We start from the raw sequence: 22,397 nt of genomic DNA, 5'->3' as shown, positions 1-22,397 counted from the left end.
TAATCTCAGGGTCGTGGGTTCGAGCCCCCCATTGGGTGAAAACGAGTAATTTTTGCCTGAATATTGCATTGACTATCATAATATGAAGATTAATCTTGCATTAGACCTGCAATAACTCCCAAAAATGGTCCAGGAATGGATTTCCTTCATAAAAAATGATTAGTCCGCATACCATCTTGAAGTGGGAGCCCGGCTAGCTCAGTCGGTAGAGCATGAGACTCTTAATCTCAGGGTCGTGGGTTCGAGCCCCACGTTGGGCAAAAATGATTAATTTTTGCTGGACTCTCATAATCTGGTGATTATTCTTGCATTAGACATGCAATAACTATCAAAAATGGTATCTCCCTTGGTTTCTCATTGGTGGGAAATTTAACTTCAAGATTAGGTAGGGTATGAGTCTAGATGAACACACCACAATATCACTCATATTCGAGTAGTAAACAGGCCAACCTGAACTGTAAAACATCCCGTAAGTGGAGGTAAGGCATAAGTTAGGAGTGAACTGAACACTGTTATGGGCAATTGGACTTCAAATAAAGTGTGGAAGGCAGTGAGGTTACTTTTTTCATGTTATGCAGATTAAACACACAGGGGAATTAGCTCAAATGGTAGAGCGCTCGCTTAGCATGCGAGAGGTAGCGGAATCGATGCCAGCATTCTCCATTATAAAATTTGCATACATTTTATTTTTAACTTGTCATTGCCAAGGTCATTGCAGAGTAAGAACAGAAAAATCACAGATGGCTTTCAAATATGGTCTCATTATAACAACTAAAGTGGTTTAATCAAAAGGGTTCAGGTATTCTTTAGCATGTGAGAGGAATTTGAATTCTTATGCAATCTCAAAATGAAGTTCTCACAACTTCCGTTTTCATTTTCTCTTATTTTTTTTTACACTCTGTCCTCTGAAGGATGTATAAATCTGGCTTTCCTTGCAAAACAAGAGTAGAGGAATATCCAGGATTTGATTTTCTTCACAAAAAGGGATTGGTCTGCATACTGTCTTAAGGAGGGAGCCCGGCTAGCTAAGTCGGTAGAGCATTAGACTCTTAATCTCAGGGTCGTGGGTTCAAGCCCCACGTTTGGCGAAAACGAGTAATTTTTGCCTGAATATTGCATTGACTCTCATAATATGGAGATTAATCTTGCATTAGACCCGCAATAACCCCCAAAAATTGTCCAGGAATGGATTTCCTTCATAAAAAATGATTAGTCTGCATACCATCTTGAAGTGGGAGCCCGGCTAGCTCAGTCGGTAGAGCATGAGACTCTTAATCTCAGGGTCGTGGGTTCGAGCCCCACGTTGAGCGAAAATGAGTAATTTTTGCTGGACTCTCATAATCTGGTGATTATTCTTGCATTAGACATGCAATAACTATCAAAAATTGTATCTCCCTTGGTTTCTCATTGGTGGGAAATTTAACTTCAAGATTAGGTAGGGTATGAGTCTAGATGAACACACCACAATATCACTCATTTTCGAGTAGTAAACAGGCCAACCTGAACTGTAAAACATCCCATAAGTAGAGGTAAGGCATAAGTTAGGAGTGAACTGAACACTGTTATGGGCGATTGAACTTCAAATAAAGTGTGAAAGGCAGTGAGGTTACTTTTTTCATGTTATGCAGATTTAACACACAGGGGAATTAGCTCAAATGGTAGAGCGCTCGCTTAGCATGCGAGAGGTAGCGGGATCGATGGCCGCATTCTCCATTATAAAATTTGCATACATTTTATTTTTAACTTGTCATTGCCAAGGTCATTGCAGAGTAAGAACAGAAAAATCACAGATGGTTTTCAAATATGGTCTCATTATAACAACTAAAGTGGTTTAATCAAAAGGGTTCAGGTATTCTTTAGCATGTGAGAGGAATTTGAATTCTTATGCAATCTCAAAATGAAGTTCTCACAACTTCCATTTTCATTTTCTCTTAATTTTTTTTTGACACTCTGTCCTCTGAAGGATGTATGAATCTGGCTTTCCTTGCAAAACAAGAGTAGAGGACTATCCAGGATTTGATTTTCTTCACAAAAAGGGATTGGTCTGCATTTGGTCTTAAGGAGGGAACCCGGCTAGCTCAGTCGGTAGAGCAGGAGACTCTTAATCTCAGGGTCGTGGGTTCGAGCCCCGCGATGGGCGAAAATGAGTAATTTTTGCCTGAATATTGCATTGACTCTCATAATATGCAGATTAATCTTGCATTAGACATGCAATAACTCCCAAAAATTGTCCAGGAATGGATTTCCTTCATAAAAAATGATTAGTCTGCATACCATCTTGAAGTGGGAGGCCGGCTAGCTCAGTTGGTAGAGCATAAGACTCTTAATCTCAGGGTCGTGGGTTCCAGCCCCACGTTGGGCGAAAATGAGTAATTTTTGCTGGACTCTCATAATCTGGTGATTATTCTTGCATTAGACATGCAATAACTATCAAAAATGGTATCTCCCTTGGTTTCTCATTGGTGGGAAATTTAACTTCAAGATTAGGTAGGGTATGAGTCTAGATGAACACACCACAATATCACTCATATTCGAGTAGTAAACAGGCCAACCTGAACTGTAAAACATCCCGTAAGTGGAGATAAGGCATAAGTTAGGAGTGAACTGAACACTGTTATGGGCAATTGGACTTCAAATAAAGTGTGGAAGGCAGTGAGGTTACTTTTTTCATGTTATGCAGATTAAACACACAGGGGAATTAGCTCAAATGGTAGAGCGCTCGCTAAGCTTGCGAGAGGTAGCGGGATCGATGCCCGCATTCTCCATTATAAAATTTGCATACTATTGATTTTTAACTTGTCATTGCCAAGGTCATTGCAGAGTAAGAACAGAAAAATCACGGATGGCTTTCAAATATGGTCTCATTATAACAACTAAAGTGGTTTAATCAAAAGGGTTCAGGTATTCTTTAGCATGTGAGAGGAATTTGAATTCTTATGCAATCTCAAAATGAAGTTCTCACAACTTCCATTTTCATTTTCTCTTATTTTTTTTGACACTCTGTCCTCTGAAGGATGTATAAATCTGGCTTTCCTTGCAAAACAAGAGTAGAGGAATATCCAGGATTTGATTTTCTTCACAAAAAGGGATTGGTCTGCATACTGTCTTAAGGAGGGAACCCGGCAAGCTCAGTCGGAAGAGCATGAGACTCCTAATCTCAGGGTCGTGGGTTCGAGCCCCACGTTGGGCGAAAATGAGTAATTTTTGCCTGAATATTGCATTGACTCTCATAATATGGAGATTGATCTTGCATTAGACATGCAATAACTCCCAAAATTGTCCAAAAATGGATTTCCTTCATAAAAAATGATTAGTCTGCATACCATCTTGAAGTGGGAGCCCGGCTAGCTCAGTCGGTAGAGCATGAGACTCTTAATCTCAGGGTCGTGGGTTCGAGACCCACGTTGGGCGAAAATGAGTAATTTTTGCTGGATTATTGCATTGACTCTCATAATCTGGTGAATATTATTGCATTAGACATGCAATAACTATCAGAAATGGTATCTCCCTTGGTTTCTCATTGGTGGGAAATGTAACTTCAAGATTAGCTAGGGTATGAGTCTAGATGAACACACCGTAATATCACTCATATTCGAGTAGTAAACAGGCCAACCTGAACTGTAAAACATCCCATAAGTGGAGGTAAGGCATAAGTTAGGAGTGAACTTAACACTTTTATGGGCAATTGGACTTCAAATAAAGTGTGGAAGGCAGTAAGGTTACTTTTTTCATGTTATGCAGATTAAACACACAGGGGAATTAGCTCAAATAGTAAAGCGCTCGCTTAGCATGCGAGAGGTAGCGGGATCGATGCCCGCATTCTCCATTATGAAATTTGCATACATTTTATTTTTAACTTGTCATTGCCAAGGTCATTGCAGAGTAAGAACAGAAAAATCACAGATGGCTTTCAAATATGGTCTCATTATAACAACTAAAGTGGTTTAATCAAAAGGGTTCAGGTATTCTTTAGCATGTGAGAGGAATTTGAATTCTTATGCAATCTCAAAATGAAGTTCTCACAACTTCCATTTTCATTTTCTCTTATTTTTTTTGACACTCTGTCCTCTGAAGGATGTATAAATCTGGCTTTCCTTGCAAAACAAGAGTAGAGGAATATCCGAGATTTGATTTTCTTCACAAAAAGGGATTGGTCTGCATACTGTCTTAAGGAGGGAGCCAGGCTAGCTCAGTCGGTAGAGCATGAGACTGTTAATCTCAGGGTCGTGGGTTCGAGCCCCATGTTGAGCGAAAATGAGTAATTTTTGCTGGACTCTCATAATCTGGTGATTATTCTTGCATTAGACATGCAATAACTATCAAAAATTGTATCTCCCTTGGTTTCTCATTGGTGGGAAATTTAACTTCAAGATTAGGTAGGGTATGAGTCTAGATGAACACACCACAATATCACTCATATTCGAGTAGTAAACAGGCCAACCTGAACTGTAAAACATCCCATAAGTAGAGGTAAGGCATAAGTTAGGAGTGAACTGAACACTGTTATGAGCGATTGAACTTCAAATAAAGTGTGAAAGGCAGTGAGGTTACTTTTTTCATGTTATGCAGATTTAACACACAGGGGAATTAGCTCAAATGGTAGAGCGCTCGCTTAGCATGCGAGAGGTAGCGGGATCGATGCCCGCATTCTCCATTATAAAATTTGCATACATTTTATTTTCAACTTGTCATTGCCAAGGTCATTGCAGAGTAAGAACAGAAAAATCACAGATGGCTTTCAAATATGGTCTCATTATAACAACTAAAGTGGTTTAATCAAAAGGGTTCAGGTATTCTTTAGCATGTGAGAGGAATTTGAATTCTTATGCAATCTCAAAATGAAGTTCTCACAACTTCCGTTTTCATTTTCTCTTATTTTTTTTGACACTCTGTCCTCTGAAGGATGTATAAATCTGGCTTTCCTTGCAAAACAAGAGTAGAGGAATATCCAGGATTTGATTTTCTTCACAAAAAGGGATTGGTCTGCATACTATCTTAAGGAGGGAACCCGGCTAGCTCAGTCGGAAGAGCATGAGACTCTTAATCTCAGGGTCGTGGGTTCGAGCCCCACGTTGGGCGAAAATGAGTAATTTTTGCCTGAATATTGCATTGACTCTCATAATATGGAGATTAATCTTGCATTAGACATGCAATAACTCCCAAAATTGTCCAGAAATTGATTTCCTTCATAAAAAATGATTAGTCTGCATACCATCCTGAAGTGGGAGCCTGGCTAGCTCAGTCGGTAGAGCATGAGACTCTTAATCTCAGTGTCGTGGGTTCGAGACCCACGTTGGGCGAAAATGTGTAATTTTATGCTGAATTATTGCATTGACTCTCATAATCAGGTGAATATTATTGCATTAGACATGCAATAACTATCAGAAATGGTATCTCCCTTGGTTTCTCATTGGTGGGAAATGTAACTTCAAGATTAGCTAGGGTATGAGTCTAGATGAACACACCGTAATATCACTCATATTCGAGTAGTAAACAGGCCAACCTGAACTGTAAAACATCCCATAAGTGGAGGTAAGGCATAAGTTAGGAGTGAACTTAACACTTTTATGGGCAATTGGACTTCAAATAAAGTGTGGAAGGCAGTAAGGTTACTTTTTTCATGTTATGCAGATTAAACACACAGGGGAATTAGCTCAAATGGTAGAGCGCTCGCTTAGCATGCGAGAGGTAGCGGGATCGATGCCCGCATTCTCCATTATGAAATTTGCATACATTTTATTTTTAACTTGTCATTGCCAAGGTCATTGCAGAGTAAGAACAGAAAAATCACAGATGGCTTTCAAATATGGTCTCATTTTAACAACTAAAGTGGTTTAATCAAAAGGGTTCAGGTATTCTTTAGCATGTGAGAGGAATTTGAATTCTTATGCAATCTCAAAATGAAGTTCTCACAACTTCCATTTCATTTTCTCTTATTTTTTTTGACACTCTGTCCTCTGAAGGATGTATAAATCTGGCTTTCCTTGCAAAACAAGAGTAGAGGAATATCCGAGATTTGATTTTCTTCACAAAAAGGGATTGGTCTGCATACTGTCTTAAGGAGGGAGCCCGGCTAGCTCAGTCGGTAGAGCGTGAGACTCTTAATCTCAGGGTCGTGGGTTCAAGCCCCACGTTGGGCGAAAACGAGTAATTTTTGCCTGAATATTGCATTGACTCTCATAATATGGAGATTAATCTTGCATTAGACCTACAATAACTCCCAAAAATTGTCCAGGAATGGATTTCCTTCATAAAAAATGATTAGTCTGCATACCATCTTGAAAAGGGAACCCGGCTAGCTCAGTCGGTAGAGCATGAGACTCTAAATCTCAGGGTCGTGGGTTCGAGCCCCACGTTGAGCGAAAATGAGTAATTTTTGCTGGACTCTCATAATCTGGTGATTATTCTTGCATTAGACATGCAATAACTATCAAAAATTGTATCTCCCTTGGTTTCTCATTGGTGGGAAATTTAACTTCAAGATTAGGTAGGGTATGAGTCTAGATGAACACACCACAATATCACTCATTTTCGAGTAGTAAACAGGCCAACCTGAACTGTAAAACATCCCATAAGTAGAGGTAAGGCATAAGTTAGGAGTGAACTGAACACTGTTATGGGCGATTGAACTTCAAATAAAGTGTGAAAGGCAGTGAGGTTACTTTTTTCATGTTATGCAGATTTAACACACAGGGGAATTAGCTCAAATGGTAGAGCGCTCGCTTAGCATGCGAGAGGTAGCGGGATCGATGGCCGCATTCTCCATTATAAAATTTGCATACATTTTATTTTTAACTTGTCATTGCCAAGGTCATTGCAGAGTAAGAACAGAAAAATCACAGATGGTTTTCAAATATGGTCTCATTATAACAACTAAAGTGGTTTAATCAAAAGGGTTCAGGTATTCTTTAGCATGTGAGAGGAATTTGAATTCTTATGCAATCTCAAAATGAAGTTCTCACAACTTCCATTTTCATTTTCTCTTAATTTTTTTTTGACACTCTGTCCTCTGAAGGATGTATGAATCTGGCTTTCCTTGCAAAACAAGAGTAGAGGACTATCCAGGATTTGATTTTCTTCACAAAAAGGGATTGGTCTGCATTTGGTCTTAAGGAGGGAACCCGGCTAGCTCAGTCGGTAGAGCAGGAGACTCTTAATCTCAGGGTCGTGGGTTCGAGCCCCGCGATGGGCGAAAATGAGTAATTTTTGCCTGAATATTGCATTGACTCTCATAATATGCAGATTAATCTTGCATTAGACATGCAATAACTCCCAAAAATTGTCCAGGAATGGATTTCCTTCATAAAAAATGATTAGTCTGCATACCATCTTGAAGTGGGAGGCCGGCTAGCTCAGTTGGTAGAGCATAAGACTCTTAATCTCAGGGTCGTGGGTTCCAGCCCCACGTTGGGCGAAAATGAGTAATTTTTGCTGGACTCTCATAATCTGGTGAGTATTCTTGCATTAGACATGCAATAACTATCAAAAATGGTATCTCCCTTGGTTTCTCATTGGTGGGAAATTTAACTTCAAGATTAGGTAGGGTATGAGTCTAGATGAACACACCACAATATCACTCATATTCGAGTAGTAAACAGGCCAACCTGAACTGTAAAACATCCCGTAAGTGGAGATAAGGCATAAGTTAGGAGTGAACTGAACACTGTTATGGGCAATTGGACTTCAAATAAAGTGTGGAAGGCAGTGAGGTTACTTTTTTCATGTTATGCAGATTAAACACACAGGGGAATTAGCTCAAATGGTAGAGCGCTCGCTAAGCTTGTGAGAGGTAGCGGGATCGATGCCCGCATTCTCCATTATAAAATTTGCATACTATTGATTTTTAACTTGTCATTGCCAAGGTCATTGCAGAGTAAGAACAGAAAAATCACGGATGGCTTTCAAATATGGTCTCATTATAACAACTAAAGTGGTTTAATCAAAAGGGTTCAGGTATTCTTTAGCATGTGAGAGGAATTTGAATTCTTATGCAATCTCAAAATGAAGTTCTCACAACTTCCATTTTCATTTTCTCTTATTTTTTTTGACACTCTGTCCTCTGAAGGATGTATAAATCTGGCTTTCCTTGCAAAACAAGAGTAGAGGAATATCCAGGATTTGATTTTCTTCACAAAAAGGGATTGGTCTGCATACTGTCTTAAGGAGGGAACCCGGCAAGCTCAGTCGGAAGAGCATGAGACTCCTAATCTCAGGGTCGTGGGTTCGAGCCCCACGTTGGGCGAAAATGAGTAATTTTTGCCTGAATATTGCATTGACTCTCATAATATGGAGATTGATCTTGCATTAGACATGCAATAACTCCCAAAATTGTCCAAAAATGGATTTCCTTCATAAAAAATGATTAGTCTGCATACCATCTTGAAGTGGGAGCCCGGCTAGCTCAGTCGGTAGAGCATGAGACTCTTAATCTCAGGGTCGTGGGTTCGAGACCCACGTTGGGCGAAAATGAGTAATTTTTGCTGGATTATTGCATTGACTCTCATAATCTGGTGAATATTATTGCATTAGACATGCAATAACTATCAGAAATGGTATCTCCCTTGGTTTCTCATTGGTGGGAAATGTAACTTCAAGATTAGCTAGGGTATGAGTCTAGATGAACACACCGTAATATCACTCATATTCGAGTAGTAAACAGGCCAACCTGAACTGTAAAACATCCCATAAGTGGAGGTAAGGCATAAGTTAGGAGTGAACTTAACACTTTTATGGGCAATTGGACTTCAAATAAAGTGTGGAAGGCAGTAAGGTTACTTTTTTCATGTTATGCAGATTAAACACACAGGGGAATTAGCTCAAATAGTAAAGCGCTCGCTTAGCATGCGAGAGGTAGCGGGATCGATGCCCGCATTCTCCATTATGAAATTTGCATACATTTTATTTTTAACTTGTCATTGCCAAGGTCATTGCAGAGTAAGAACAGAAAAATCACAGATGACTTTCAAATATGGTCTCATTATAACAACTAAAGTGGTTTAATCAAAAGGGTTCAGGTATTCTTTAGCATGTGAGAGGAATTTGAATTCTTATGCAATCTCAAAATGAAGTTCTCACAACTTCCATTTTCATTTTCTCTTATTTTTTTTGACACTCTGTCCTCTGAAGGATGTATAAATCTGGCTTTCCTTGCAAAACAAGAGTAGAGGAATATCCGAGATTTGATTTTCTTCACAAAAAGGGATTGGTCTGCATACTGTCTTAAGGAGGGAGCCAGGCTAGCTCAGTCGGTAGAGCATGAGACTGTTAATCTCAGGGTCGTGGGTTCGAGCCCCATGTTGAGCGAAAATGAGTAATTTTTGCTGGACTCTCATAATCTGGTGATTATTCTTGCATTAGACATGCAATAACTATCAAAAATTGTATCTCCCTTGGTTTCTCATTGGTGGGAAATTTAACTTCAAGATTAGGTAGGGTATGAGTCTAGATGAACACACCACAATATCACTCATATTCGAGTAGTAAACAGGCCAACCTGAACTGTAAAACATCCCATAAGTAGAGGTAAGGCATAAGTTAGGAGTGAACTGAACACTGTTATGAGCGATTGAACTTCAAATAAAGTGTGAAAGGCAGTGAGGTTACTTTTTTCATGTTATGCAGATTTAACACACAGGGGAATTAGCTCAAATGGTAGAGCGCTCGCTTAGCATGCGAGAGGTAGCGGGATCGATGCCCGCATTCTCCATTATAAAATTTGCATACATTTTATTTTCAACTTGTCATTGCCAAGGTCATTGCAGAGTAAGAACAGAAAAATCACAGATGGCTTTCAAATATGGTCTCATTATAACAACTAAAGTGGTTTAATCAAAAGGGTTCAGGTATTCTTTAGCATGTGAGAGGAATTTGAATTCTTATGCAATCTCAAAATGAAGTTCTCACAACTTCCGTTTTCATTTTCTCTTATTTTTTTTGACACTCTGTCCTCTGAAGGATGTATAAATCTGGCTTTCCTTGCAAAACAAGAGTAGAGGAATATCCAGGATTTGATTTTCTTCACAAAAAGGGATTGGTCTGCATACTATCTTAAGGAGGGAACCCGGCTAGCTCAGTCGGAAGAGCATGAGACTCTTAATCTCAGGGTCGTGGGTTCGAGCCCCACGTTGGGCGAAAATGAGTAATTTTTGCCTGAATATTGCATTGACTCTCATAATATGGAGATTAATCTTGCATTAGACATGCAATAACTCCCAAAATTGTCCAGAAATTGATTTCCTTCATAAAAAATGATTAGTCTGCATACCATCCTGAAGTGGGAGCCCGGCTAGCTCAGTCGGTAGAGCATGAGACTCTTAATCTCAGTGTCGTGGGTTCGAGACCCACGTTGGGCGAAAATGTGTAATTTTATGCTGAATTATTGCATTGACTCTCATAATCTGGTGAATATTATTGCATTAGACATGCAATAACTATCAGAAATGGTATCTCCCTTGGTTTCTCATTGGTGGGAAATGTAACTTCAAGATTAGCTAGGGTATGAGTCTAGATGAACACACCGTAATATCACTCATATTCGAGTAGTAAACAGGCCAACCTGAACTGTAAAACATCCCATAAGTGGAGGTAAGGCATAAGTTAGGAGTGAACTTAACACTTTTATGGGCAATTGGACTTCAAATAAAGTGTGGAAGGCAGTAAGGTTACTTTTTTCATGTTATGCAGATTAAACACACAGGGGAATTAGCTCAAATGGTAGAGCGCTCGCTTAGCATGCGAGAGGTAGCGGGATCGATGCCCGCATTCTCCATTATGAAATTTGCATACATTTTATTTTTAACTTGTCATTGCCAAGGTCATTGCAGAGTAAGAACAGAAAAATCACAGATGGCTTTCAAATATGGTCTCATTTTAACAACTAAAGTGGTTTAATCAAAAGGGTTCAGGTATTCTTTAGCATGTGAGAGGAATTTGAATTCTTATGCAATCTCAAAATGAAGTTCTCACAACTTCCATTTCATTTTCTCTTATTTTTTTTGACACTCTGTCCTCTGAAGGATGTATAAATCTGGCTTTCCTTGCAAAACAAGAGTAGAGGAATATCCGAGATTTGATTTTCTTCACAAAAAGGGATTGGTCTGCATACTGTCTTAAGGAGGGAGCCCGGCTAGCTCAGTCGGTAGAGCGTGAGACTCTTAATCTCAGGGTCGTGGGTTCAAGCCCCACGTTGGGCGAAAACGAGTAATTTTTGCCTGAATATTGCATTGACTCTCATAATATGGAGATTAATCTTGCATTAGACCTACAATAACTCCCAAAAATTGTCCAGGAATGGATTTCCTTCATAAAAAATGATTAGTCTGCATACCATCTTGAAAAGGGAACCCGGCTAGCTCAGTCGGTAGAGCATGAGACTCTTAATCTCAGGGTCGTGGGTTCGAGCCCCACGTTGGGCGAAAATGAGTAATTTTTTGCTGGACTCTCATAATCTGGTGATTATTCTTGCATTAGACATGCAATAACTATCAAAAATGGTATCTCCCTTGGTTTCTCATTGGTGGGAAATTTAACTTCAAGATTAGGTAGGGTATGAGTCTAGATGAACACACCACAATATCACTCATATTCGAATAGTAAACAGGCCAACCTGAACTGTAAAACATCCCATAAGTGGAGGTAAGGCATAAGTTAGGAGTGAACTGAACACTGTTATGGGCAATTGGCAATTGGACTTCAAATAAAGTGTGGAAGGCAGTCAGGTTACTTTTTTCATGTTATGCAGATTTAACACACAGGGGAATTAGCTCAAATGGTAGAGCGCTCGCTTAGCATGCGAGAGGTAGCGGGATCGATGCCCGCATTCTCCATTATAAAATTTGCATACATTTTATTTTTAACTTGTCATTGCCAAGGTCATTGCAGAGTAAGAACAGAAAAATCACAGATGGCTTTCAAATATGGTCTCATTATAACAACTAAAGTGGTTTAATCAAAAGGGTTCAGGTATTCTTTAGCATGTGAGAGGAATTTGAATTCTTATGCAATCTTAAAATGAAGTTCTCACAACTTCCGTTTTCATTTTCTCTTATTTTTTTTGACACTCTGTCCTCTGAAGGATGTATAAATCTGGCTTTCCTTGCAAAACAAGAGTAGAGGAATATCCAGGATTTGATTTTCTTCACAAAAAGAGACTCTTAATCTCAGGGTCGTGGGTTCGAGCCCCACGTTGGGCGAAAACGAGTAATTTTTGCCTGAATATTGCATTGACTCTCATAATATGGAGATTAATCTTGCATTAGACATGCAATAACTCCCAAAAAATGTCCAGGAATGGATTTCCTTCATAAAAAATGATTAGTCGGCATACCATCTTGAAGTGGGAGCCCGGCTAGCTCAGTCGGTAGAGCATAAGACTCTTAATCTCAGGGTCGTGGGTTCGAGCCCCACGTTGGGCAAAAATGAGTAATTTTTGCTGGATTATTGCATTGACTCTCATAATCTGGTGAATATTCTTGCATTAGACATGCAATAACTATCAAAAATGGTATCTCCCTTGGTTTCTCATTGGTCGGAAATTTAACTTCAAGATTAGGTAGGGTATGAGTCTAGATGAACACACCACAATATCACTCATATTCGAGTAGTAAACAGGCCAACCTGAACTGTAAAACATCCCATAAGTGGAGGTAAGGCATAAGTTAGGAGTGAACTGAACACTGTTATGGCCAATTGGACTTCAAATACAGTGTGGAAGGCAGTGAGGTTACTTTTTTCATGTTATGCAGATTAAACACACAGGGGAATTAGCTCAAATGGTAGAGTGCTCGCTTAGCATGCGAGAGGTAGCGGGATCGATGCCCACATTCTCCATTATAAAATTTGCATACATTTTATTTTTAACTTGTCATTGCCCATGGTCATTGCAGAGTAAGAACAGAAAAATCACAGATGGCTTTCAAATATGGTCTCATTATAACAACTAAAGTGGTTTAATCAAAAGGGTTCAGGTATTCTTTAGCATGTGAGAGGAATTTGAATTCTTATGCAATCTCAAAATGAAGTTCTCACAACTTCCGTTTTCATTTTCTCTTATTTTTTTTGACACTCTGTCCTCTGAAGGATGTATAAATCTGGCTTTCCTTGCAAAACAAGAGTAGAGGAATATCCAGGATTTGATTTTTTTCACAAAAAGGGATTGGTCTGCATACTGTCTTAAGGAGGGAGCCCGGCTAGCTGAGTCGGTAGAGCATGAGACTCTTAATCTCAGGGTCGTGGGTTCGAGCCCCACGTTGGGCGAAAACAAGTAATTTTTTCCTGAATATTGCATTGACTCTCATAATCTGGAGATTAATCTTGCATTAGACCTGCAATAACTCCCAAAAATTGTCCAGGAATGGATTTCCTTCATAAAAAATGATTAGTCTGCATACCATCTTGAAGTGGGAGCCCGGCTAGCTCAGTCGGTAGAGCATGAGACTCTTAATCTCAGGGTCGTGGGTTCGAGCCCCACGTTGGGCGAAAATGAGTAATTTTTGCTGGACTCTCATAATCTGGTGATTATTCTTGCATTAGACATGCAATAACTATCAAAAATGGTATCTCCCTTGGTTTCTCATTGGTGGGAAATTTAACTTCAAGATTAGGTAGGGTATGAGTCTAGATGAACACACCACAATATCACTCATATTCGAGTAGTAAACAGGCCAACCTGAACTGTAAAACATCCCATAAGTGGAGGTAAGGCATAAGTTAGGAGTGAACTGAACACTGTTATGGGCAATTGGACTGCAAATAAAGTGTGGAAGGCAGTGAGGTTACTTTTTTCATGTTATGCAGATTAAACACACAGGGGAATTAGCTCAAATGGTAGAGTGCTCGCTTAGCATGCGAGAGGTAGCGGGATCGATGCCCGCATTCTCCATTATAAAATTTGCATACATTTTATTTTTAACTTGTCATTGCCCATGGTCATTGCAGAGTAAGAACAGAAAAATCACAGATGGCTTTCAAATATGGTCTCAATATAACAACTAAAGTGGTTTAATCAAAAGGGTTCAGGTATTCTTTAGCATGTGAGAGGAATTTGAATTCTTCTGCAATCTCAAAACGAAGTTCTCACAACTTCCATTTTCATTTTCTCTTATTTTTTTTGACACTCTGTCCTCTGAAGGATGTATAAATCTGGCTTTCCTTGCAAAACAAGAGTAGAGGAATATCCAGGATTTGATTTTTTTCACAAAAAGGGATTGGTCTGCATACTGTCTTAAGGAGGGAGCCCGGCTAGCTCAGTCGGTAGAGCATGAGACTCTTAATCTCAGGGTCGAGCCCCACGTTGGGCGAAAACGAGTAATTTTTGCCTGAATATTGCATTGACTCTCATAATATGGAGATTATTCTTGCATTAGACCTGCAATAACTCCCAAAAATTGTCCAGGAATGGATTTCCTTCATAAAAAATGATTAGTCTGCATACCATCTTGAAGTGGGAGCCCGGCTAGCTCAGTCGGTAGAGCATGAGACTCTTAATCTCAGGGTCGTGGGTTCGAGCCCCACGTTGGGCGAAAATGAGTAATTTTTGCTGGACTCTCATAATCTGGTGATTATTCTTGCATTAGACATGCAATAACTATCAAAAATGGTATCTCCCTTGGTTTCTCATTGGTGGGAAATTTAACTTCAAGATTAGGTAGGGTATGAGTCCAGATGAACACACCACAATATCACTCATATTCGAGTAGTAAACAGGCCAACCTGAACTGTAAAACATCCCATAAGTGGAGGTAAGGCATAAGTTAGGAGTGAACTGAACACTGTTATGGGCAATTGGACTTCAAATAAAGTGTGGAAGGCAGTGAGGTTACTTTTTTCATGTTATGCAGATTAAACACACAGGGGAATTAGCTCAAATGGTAGAGCGCTTGCTTAGCATGCGAGAGGTAGCGGGATCGATGCCCGCATTCTTCATTATAAAATTTGCATACATTTTATTTTTTACTTGTCATTGCCAAGGTCATTGCAGAGTAAGAACAGAAAAATCACAGATTGCTTTCAAATATGGTCTCATTATAACAAGTAAAGTGGTTTAATCAAAAGGGTTCAGGTATTCTTTAGCATGTGAGAGGAATTTGAATTCTTATGCAATCTCAAAATGAAGTTCTCACAACTTCCGTTTTCATTTTCTCTTATTTTTTTTGACACTCTGTCCTCTGAAGGATGTATAAATCTGGCTTTTCTTGCAAAACAAGAGTAGAGGAATATCCAGGATTTGATTTTTTTCACAAAAAAGGATTGGTCTGCATACTGTCTTAAGGAGGGAGCCCGGCTCGCTCAGTCGGTAGAGCATGAGACTCTTAATCTCAGGGTCGTGGGTTAGAGCCCCACGTTGGGCGAAAACGAGTAATTTTTTCCTGAATATTGCATTGACTCTCATAATATGGAGATTAATCTTGCATTAGACCTGCAATAACTCCCAAAAATTGTCCAGGAATGGATTTCCGTCATAAAAAATGATTAGTCTGCATACCATCTTGAAGTGGGAGCCCGGCTAGCTCAGTCGGTAGAGCATGAGACTCTTAATCTCAGGGTCGTGGGTTCGAGCCCCACGTTGGGCGAAAATGAGTAATTTTTGCTGGACTCTCATAATCTGGTGATTATTCTTGCATTAGACATGCAATAACTATCAAAAATGGTATCTCCCTTGGTTTCTCATTGGTGGGAAATTTAACTTCAAGATTAGGTAGGGTATGAGTCTAGATGAACACACCACAATATCACTCATATTCGAGTAGTAAACAGGCCAACCTGAACTGTAAAACATCCCATAAGTGGAGGTAAGGCATAAGTTAGGAGTGAACTGAACACTGTTATGGGCAATTGGACTGCAAATAAAGTGTGGAAGGCAGTGAGGTTACTTTTTTCATGTTATGCAGATTAAACACTCAGGGGAATTAGCTCAAATGGTAGAGCGCTCGCTTAGCATGCAAGAGGTAGTGGGGTTGATGCCCGCATTCTCCATTATAAAATTTGCATACATTTTATTTTTAACTTGTCATTGCCCATGGTCATTGCAGAGTAAGAACAGAAAAATCACAGATTGCTTTCAAATATGGTCTCATTATAACAACTAAAGTGGTTTAATCAAAAGGGTTCAGGTATTCTTTAGCATGTGAGAGGAATTTGAATTCTTATGCAATCTCAAAATGAAGTTCTCACAACTTCCGTTTTCATTTTCTCTTATTTTTTTTTGACACTCTGTCCTCTGAAGGATGTATAAATCAGGCTTTCCTTGCAAAACAAGAGTAGAGGAATATCCAGGATTTGATTTTCTTCACAAAAAGGGATTGGTCTGCATACTGTCTTAAGGAGGGAGCCCGGCTAGCTCAGTCGGTAGAGCATGAGACTCTTAATCTCAGGGTCGTGGGTTCGAGCCCCACGTTGGGCGAAAACGAGTAATTTTTGCCTGAATATTGCATTGACTCTCATAATATGGAGATTAATCTTGCATTAGACCTGCAATAACTCCCAAAAATTGTCCAGGAATGGATTTCCTTCATAAAAAATGATTAGTCTGCATACCATCTTGAAGTGGGAGCCCGGCTAGCTCAGTCGGTAGAGCATGAGACTCTTAATCTCAGGGTCGTGGGTTTGAGCCCCACGTTGGGCGAAAATGAGTAATTTTTGCTGGACTCTCATAATCTGGTGATTATTCTTGCATTAGACATGCAATAACTATCAAAAATGGTATCTCCCTTGGTTTCTCATTGGTGGGAAATTTAACTTCAAGATTAGGTAGGGTATGAGTCTAGATGAACACACCACAATATCACTCATATTCGAGTAGTAAACAGGCCAACCTGAACTGTAAAACATCCCATAAGTGGAGGTAAGGCATAAGTTAGGAGTGAACTGAACACTGTTATGGGCAATTGGACTGCAAATAAAGTGCGGAAGGCAGTGAGGTTACTTTTTTCATGTTATGCAGATTAAACACTCAGGGGAATTAGCTCAAATGGTAGAGCGCTCGCTTAGCATGCGAGAGGTAGCGAGGTTGATGCCCGCATTCCCCATTATAAAATTTGCATACATTTTATTTTTAACTTGTCATTGCCCATGGTCATTGCAGAGTAAGAACAGAAAAATCACAGATGGCTTTCAAATATGGTCTCATTATAACAACTAAAGTGGTTTAATCAAAAGGGTTCAGGTATTCTTTAGCATGTGAGAGGAATTTGAATTCTTATGCAATCTCAAAATGAAGTTCTCACAACTTCCGTTTTCATTTTCTCTTATTTTTTTTTGACACTCTGTCCTCTGAAGGATGTATAAATCAGGCCTTCCTTGCAAAACAAGAGTAGAGGAATATCCAGGATATGATTTTCTTCACAAAAAGGGATTGGTCTGCATACTGTCTTAAGGAGGGAGCCCGGCTAGCTCAGTCGGTAGAGCATGAGACTCTTAATCTCAGGGTCGTGGGTTCGAGCCCCACGTTGGGCGAAAACGAGTAATTTTTGCCTGAATATTGCATTGACTCTCATAATATGGAGATTAATCTTGCATTAGACCTGCAATAACTCCCAAAAATTGTCCAGGAATGGATTTCCTTCATAAAAAATGATTAGTCTGCATACCATCTTGAAGTGGGAGCCCGGCTAGCTCAGTCGGTAGAGCATGAGACTCTTAATCTCAGGGTCGTGGGTTTGAGCCCCACGTTGGGCGAAAATGAGTAATTTTTGCTGGACTCTCATAATCTGGTGATTATTCTTGCATTAGACATGCAATAACTATCAAAAATGGTATCTCCCTTGGTTTCTCATTGGTGGGAAATTTAACTTCAAGATTAGGTAGGGTATGAGTCTAGATGAACACACCACAATATCACTCATATTCGAGTAGTAAACAGGCCAACCTGAACTGTAAAACATCCCATAAGTGGAGGTAAGGCATAAGTTAGGAGTGAACTGAACACTGTTATGGGCAATTGGACTGCAAATAAAGTGTGGAAGGCAGTGAGGTTACTTTTTTCATGTTATGCAGATTAAACACTCAGGGGAATTAGCTCAAATGGTAGAGCGCTCGCTTAGCATGCGAGAGGTAGCGGGGTTGATGCCCGCATTCTCCATTATAAAATTTGCATACATTTTATTTTTAACTTGTCATTGCCCATGGTCATTGCAGAGTAAGAACAGAAAAATCACAGATGGCTTTCAAATATGGTCTCATTATAACAACTAAAGTGGTTTAATCAAAAGGGTTCAGGTATTCTTTAGCATGTTTAGAGGAATTTGAATTCTTATGCAATCTCAAAATGAAGTTCTCACAACTTCCGTTTTCATTTTCTCTTATTTTTTTTTTGACACTCTGTCCTCTGAAGGATGTATAAATCAGGCTTTCCTTGCAAAACAAGAGTAGAGGAATATCCAGGATTTGATTTTCTTCACAAAAAGGGATTGGTCTGCATACTGTCTTAAGGAAGGAGCCCGGCTAGCTCAGTCGGTAGAGCATGAGACTCTTAATCTCAGGGTCGTGGGTTCGAGCCCCACGTTGGGCGAAAACGAGTAATTTTTGCCTGAATATTGCATTGACTCTCATAATATGGAGATTAATCTTGCATTAGACCTGCAATAACTCCCAAAAATTGTCCAGGAATGGATTTCCTTCATAAAAAATGATTAGTCTGCATACCATCTTGAAGTGGGAGCCCGGCTAGCTCAGTCGGTAGAGCATGAGACTCTTAATCTCAGGGTCGTGGGTTTGAGCCCCACGTTGGGCGAAAATGAGTAATTTTTGCTGGACTCTCATAATCTGGTGATTATTCTTGCATTAGACATGCAATAACTATCAAAAATGGTATCTCCCTTGGTTTCTCATTGGTGGGAAATTTAACTTCAAGATTAGGTAGGGTATGAGTCTAGATGAACACACCACAATATCACTCATATTCGAGTAGTAAACAGGCCAACCTGAACTGTAAAACATCCCATAAGTGGAGGTAAGGCATAAGTTAGGAGTGAACTGAACACTGTTATGGGCAATTGAACTGCAAATAAAGTGTGGAAGGCAGTGAGGTTACTTTTTTCATGTTATGTAGATTAAACACTCAGGGGAATTAGCTCAAATGGTAGAGCGCTCGCTTAGCATGCGAGAGGTAGCGGGGTAGATGCCCGCATTCTCCATTATAAAATTTGCATACATTTTATTTTTAACTTGTCATTGCCCATGGTCATTGCAGAGTAAGAACAGAAAAATCACAGATGGCTTTCAAATATGGTCTCATTATAACAACTAAAGTGGTTTAATCAAAAGGGTTCAGGTATTCTTTAGCATGTGAGAGGAATTTGAATTCTTATGCAATCTCAAAATGAAGTTCTCACAACTTCCGTTTTCATTTTCTCTTATTTTTTTTGACACTCTGTCCTCTGAAGGATGTATAAATCAGGCTTTCCTTGCAAAACAAGAGTAGAGGAATATCCAGGATTTGATTTTCTTCACAAAAAGGGATTGGTCTGCATACTGTCTTAAGGAGGGAGCCCGGCTAGCTCAGTCGGTAGAGCATGAGACTCTTAATCTCAGGGTCGTGGGTTCGAGCTCCACGTTGGGCGAAAACGAGTAATTTTTGCCTGAATACTGCATTGACTCTCATAATATGGAGATTAATCTTGCATTAGACCTGCAATAACTCCCAAAAATTGTCCAGGAATGGATTTCCTTCATAAAAAATGATTAGTCTGCATACCATCTTGAAGTGGGAGCCCGGCTAGCTCAGTCGGTTGAGCATGAGACTCTTAATCTCAGGGTCGTGGGTTCGAGCCCCACGTTGGGCGAAAATGAGTAATTTTTGCTGGACTCTCATAATCTGGTGATTATTCTTGCATTAGACATGCAATAACTATCAAAAATGGTATCTCCCTTGGTTTCTCATTGGTGGGAAATTTAACTTCAAGATTAGGTAGGGTTTGAGTCTAGATGAACACACCACAATATCACTCATATTCGAGTAGTAAACAGGCCAACCTGAACTGTAAAACATCCCATAAGTGGAGGTAAGGCATAAGCTAGGAGTGAACTGAACACTGTTATGGGCAATTGGACTGCAAATAAAGTGTGGAAGGCAGTGAGGTTACTTTTTTCATGTTATGCAGATTAAACACACAGGGGAATTAGCTCAAATGGTAGAGTGCTCGCTTAGCATGCGAGAGGTAGCGGGATCGATGCCCGCATTCTCCATTATAAAATTTGCATACATTTTATTTTTAACTTGTCATTGCCCATGGTCATTGCAGAGTAAGAACAGAAAAATCACAGATGGCTTTCAAATATGGTCTCAATATAACAACTAAAGTGGTTTAATCAAAAGGGTTCAGGTATTCTTTAGCATGTGAGAGGAATTTGAATTCTTATGCAATCTCAAAATGAAGTTCTCTCAACTTCCATTTTCATTTTCTCTTATTTTTTTTGACACTCTGTCCTCTGAAGGATGTATAAATCTGGCTTTCCTTGCAAAACAAGAGTAGAGGAATATCCAGGATTTGATTTTTTTCACAAAAAGGGATTGGTCTGCATACTGTCTTAAGGAGGGAGCCTGGCTAGCTCAGTCGGTAGAGCATGAGACTCTTAATCTCAGGGTCGTGGGTTCGAGCCCCACGTTGGGCGAAAACGAGTAATTTTTGCCTGAATATTGCATTGACTCTCATAATATGGAGATTAATCTTGCATTAGACCTGCAATAACTCCCAAAAATTGTCCAGGAATGGATTTCCTTCATAAAAAATGATTAGTCTGCATACCATCTTAGAGTGGGAGCCCGGCTAGCTCAGTCGGTAGAGCATGGGACTTTTAATCTCAGGGTCGTGGGTTCGAGCTCCACGTTGGGCGAAAATGTGTAATTTTTGCTCGACTCTCATAATCTGGTGATTATTCTTGCATTAGACATGCAATAACTATCAAAAATGGTATCTCCCTTGGTTTCTCATTGGTGGGAAATTTAACTTCAAGATTAGGTAGGGTATGAGTCTAGATGAACACACCACAATATCACTCATATTCGAGTAGTAAACAGGCCAAACTGAACTGTAAAACATCCCATAAGTGGAGGTAAGGCATAAGTTAGGAGTGAACTGAACACTGTTATGGGCAATTGGACTTCAAATACAGTGTGGAAGGCAGTGAGGTTACTTTTTTCATGTTATGCAGATTAAACACACAGGGGAATTAGCTCAAATGGTAGAGTGCTCGCTTAGCATGCGAGAGGTAGCGGGATCGATGCCCGCATTCTCCATTATAAAATTTGCATACATTTTATTTTTAACTTGTCATTGCCCATGGTCATTGCAGAGTAAGAACAGAAAAATCACAGATGGCTTTCAAATATGGTCTCATTATAACAACTAAAGTGGTTTAATCAAAAGGGTTCAGGTATTCTTTAGCATGTGAGAGGAATTTGAATTCTTATGCAATCTCAAAATGAAGTTCTCACAACTTCCGTTTTCATTTTCTCTTATTTTTTTTGACACTCTGTCCTCCGAAGGATGTATAAATCTGGCTTTCCTTGCAAAACAAGAGTAGAGGAATATCCAGGATTTGATTTTTTTCACAAAAAGGGATTGGTCTGCATACTGTCTTAAGGAGGGAGCCCGGCTAGCTCAGTCGGTAGAGCATGAGACTCTTAATCTCAGGGTCGTGGGTTAGAGCCCCACGTTGGGCGAAAATTAGTAATTTTTGCTGGACTCTCATAATCTGGTGATTATTCTTGCATTAGACATGCAATAACTATCAAAAATGGTATCTCCCTTGGTTTCTCATTGGTGGGAAATTTAACTTCAAGATTAGGTAGGGTATGAGTCCAGATGAACACACCACAATATCACTCATATTCGAGTAGTAAACAGGCCAACCTGAACTGTAAAACATCCCATAAGTGGAGGTAAGGCATAAGTTAGGAGTGAACTGAACACTGTTATGGGCAATTGGACTTCAAATAAAGTGTGGAAGGCAGTGAGGTTACTTTTTTCATGTTATGCAGATTAAACACACAGGGGAATTAGCTCAAATGGTAGAGCGCTCGCTTAGCATGCGAGAGGTAGCGGGATCGATGCCAGCATTCTCCATTATAAAATGTGCATACATTTTATTTTTAACTTGTCATTGCCAAGGTCATTGCAGAGTAAGAACAGAAAAATCACAGATGGCTTTCAAATATGGTCTCATTATAACAACTAAAGTGGTTTAATCAAAAGGGTTCAGGTATTCTTTAGCATGTGAGAGGAATTTGAATTCTTATGCAATCTCAAAATGAAGTTCTCACAACTTCCGTTTTCATTTTCTCTTATTTTTTTTGACACTCTGTCCTCTGAAGGATGTATAAATCTGGCTTTCCTTGCAAAACAAGAGTAGAGGAATATCCAGGATTTGATTTTTTTCACAAAAAGGGATTGGTCTGCATA

At 39.5% G+C, this 22,397-nt stretch overlaps 12 non-coding genes across 12 annotated transcripts; all 12 read left to right on the top strand.

The window, feature by feature from the left end:
• The first annotated feature begins 187 nt into the window (after positions 1-187).
• On the top strand, positions 188-260 carry TRNAK-CUU (transfer RNA lysine (anticodon CUU)). The gene has a single exon. It is a non-coding gene; the product is annotated as a tRNA-Lys (tRNA).
• Positions 261-3,117: 2,857 nt separating this feature from the next.
• Positions 3,118-3,190, top strand: TRNAR-CCU (transfer RNA arginine (anticodon CCU)). Its single transcript has one exon. It is a non-coding gene; the product is annotated as a tRNA-Arg (tRNA).
• A 988-nt stretch (positions 3,191-4,178) lies between these two features.
• Positions 4,179-4,251, top strand: TRNAN-GUU (transfer RNA asparagine (anticodon GUU)). The gene has a single exon. It is a non-coding gene; the product is annotated as a tRNA-Asn (tRNA).
• A 330-nt stretch (positions 4,252-4,581) lies between these two features.
• Positions 4,582-4,654, top strand: TRNAA-AGC (transfer RNA alanine (anticodon AGC)). Its single transcript has one exon. It is a non-coding gene; the product is annotated as a tRNA-Ala (tRNA).
• Positions 4,655-5,643: 989 nt separating this feature from the next.
• Positions 5,644-5,716, top strand: TRNAA-AGC (transfer RNA alanine (anticodon AGC)). Its single transcript has one exon. It is a non-coding gene; the product is annotated as a tRNA-Ala (tRNA).
• Positions 5,717-6,067: 351 nt separating this feature from the next.
• TRNAK-CUU (transfer RNA lysine (anticodon CUU)) lies at positions 6,068-6,140 on the top strand. The gene has a single exon. It is a non-coding gene; the product is annotated as a tRNA-Lys (tRNA).
• A 2,029-nt stretch (positions 6,141-8,169) lies between these two features.
• TRNAR-CCU (transfer RNA arginine (anticodon CCU)) lies at positions 8,170-8,242 on the top strand. Its single transcript has one exon. It is a non-coding gene; the product is annotated as a tRNA-Arg (tRNA).
• Positions 8,243-9,230: 988 nt separating this feature from the next.
• On the top strand, positions 9,231-9,303 carry TRNAN-GUU (transfer RNA asparagine (anticodon GUU)). Its single transcript has one exon. It is a non-coding gene; the product is annotated as a tRNA-Asn (tRNA).
• Positions 9,304-9,633: 330 nt separating this feature from the next.
• Positions 9,634-9,706, top strand: TRNAA-AGC (transfer RNA alanine (anticodon AGC)). Its single transcript has one exon. It is a non-coding gene; the product is annotated as a tRNA-Ala (tRNA).
• Positions 9,707-10,695: 989 nt separating this feature from the next.
• Positions 10,696-10,768, top strand: TRNAA-AGC (transfer RNA alanine (anticodon AGC)). Its single transcript has one exon. It is a non-coding gene; the product is annotated as a tRNA-Ala (tRNA).
• Positions 10,769-11,119: 351 nt separating this feature from the next.
• TRNAK-CUU (transfer RNA lysine (anticodon CUU)) lies at positions 11,120-11,192 on the top strand. Its single transcript has one exon. It is a non-coding gene; the product is annotated as a tRNA-Lys (tRNA).
• A 560-nt stretch (positions 11,193-11,752) lies between these two features.
• On the top strand, positions 11,753-11,825 carry TRNAA-AGC (transfer RNA alanine (anticodon AGC)). Its single transcript has one exon. It is a non-coding gene; the product is annotated as a tRNA-Ala (tRNA).
• The last annotated feature ends 10,572 nt before the right edge of the window (positions 11,826-22,397 follow it).

This window comes from Lissotriton vulgaris, chromosome 1_1, assembly GCF_964263255.1.
Source record: "Lissotriton vulgaris chromosome 1_1, aLisVul1.2, whole genome shotgun sequence".
NCBI classification, from domain to species: Eukaryota; Metazoa; Chordata; class Amphibia; order Caudata; family Salamandridae; genus Lissotriton; species Lissotriton vulgaris.
This window is presented reverse-complemented; position numbering and strand designations above follow the sequence as displayed.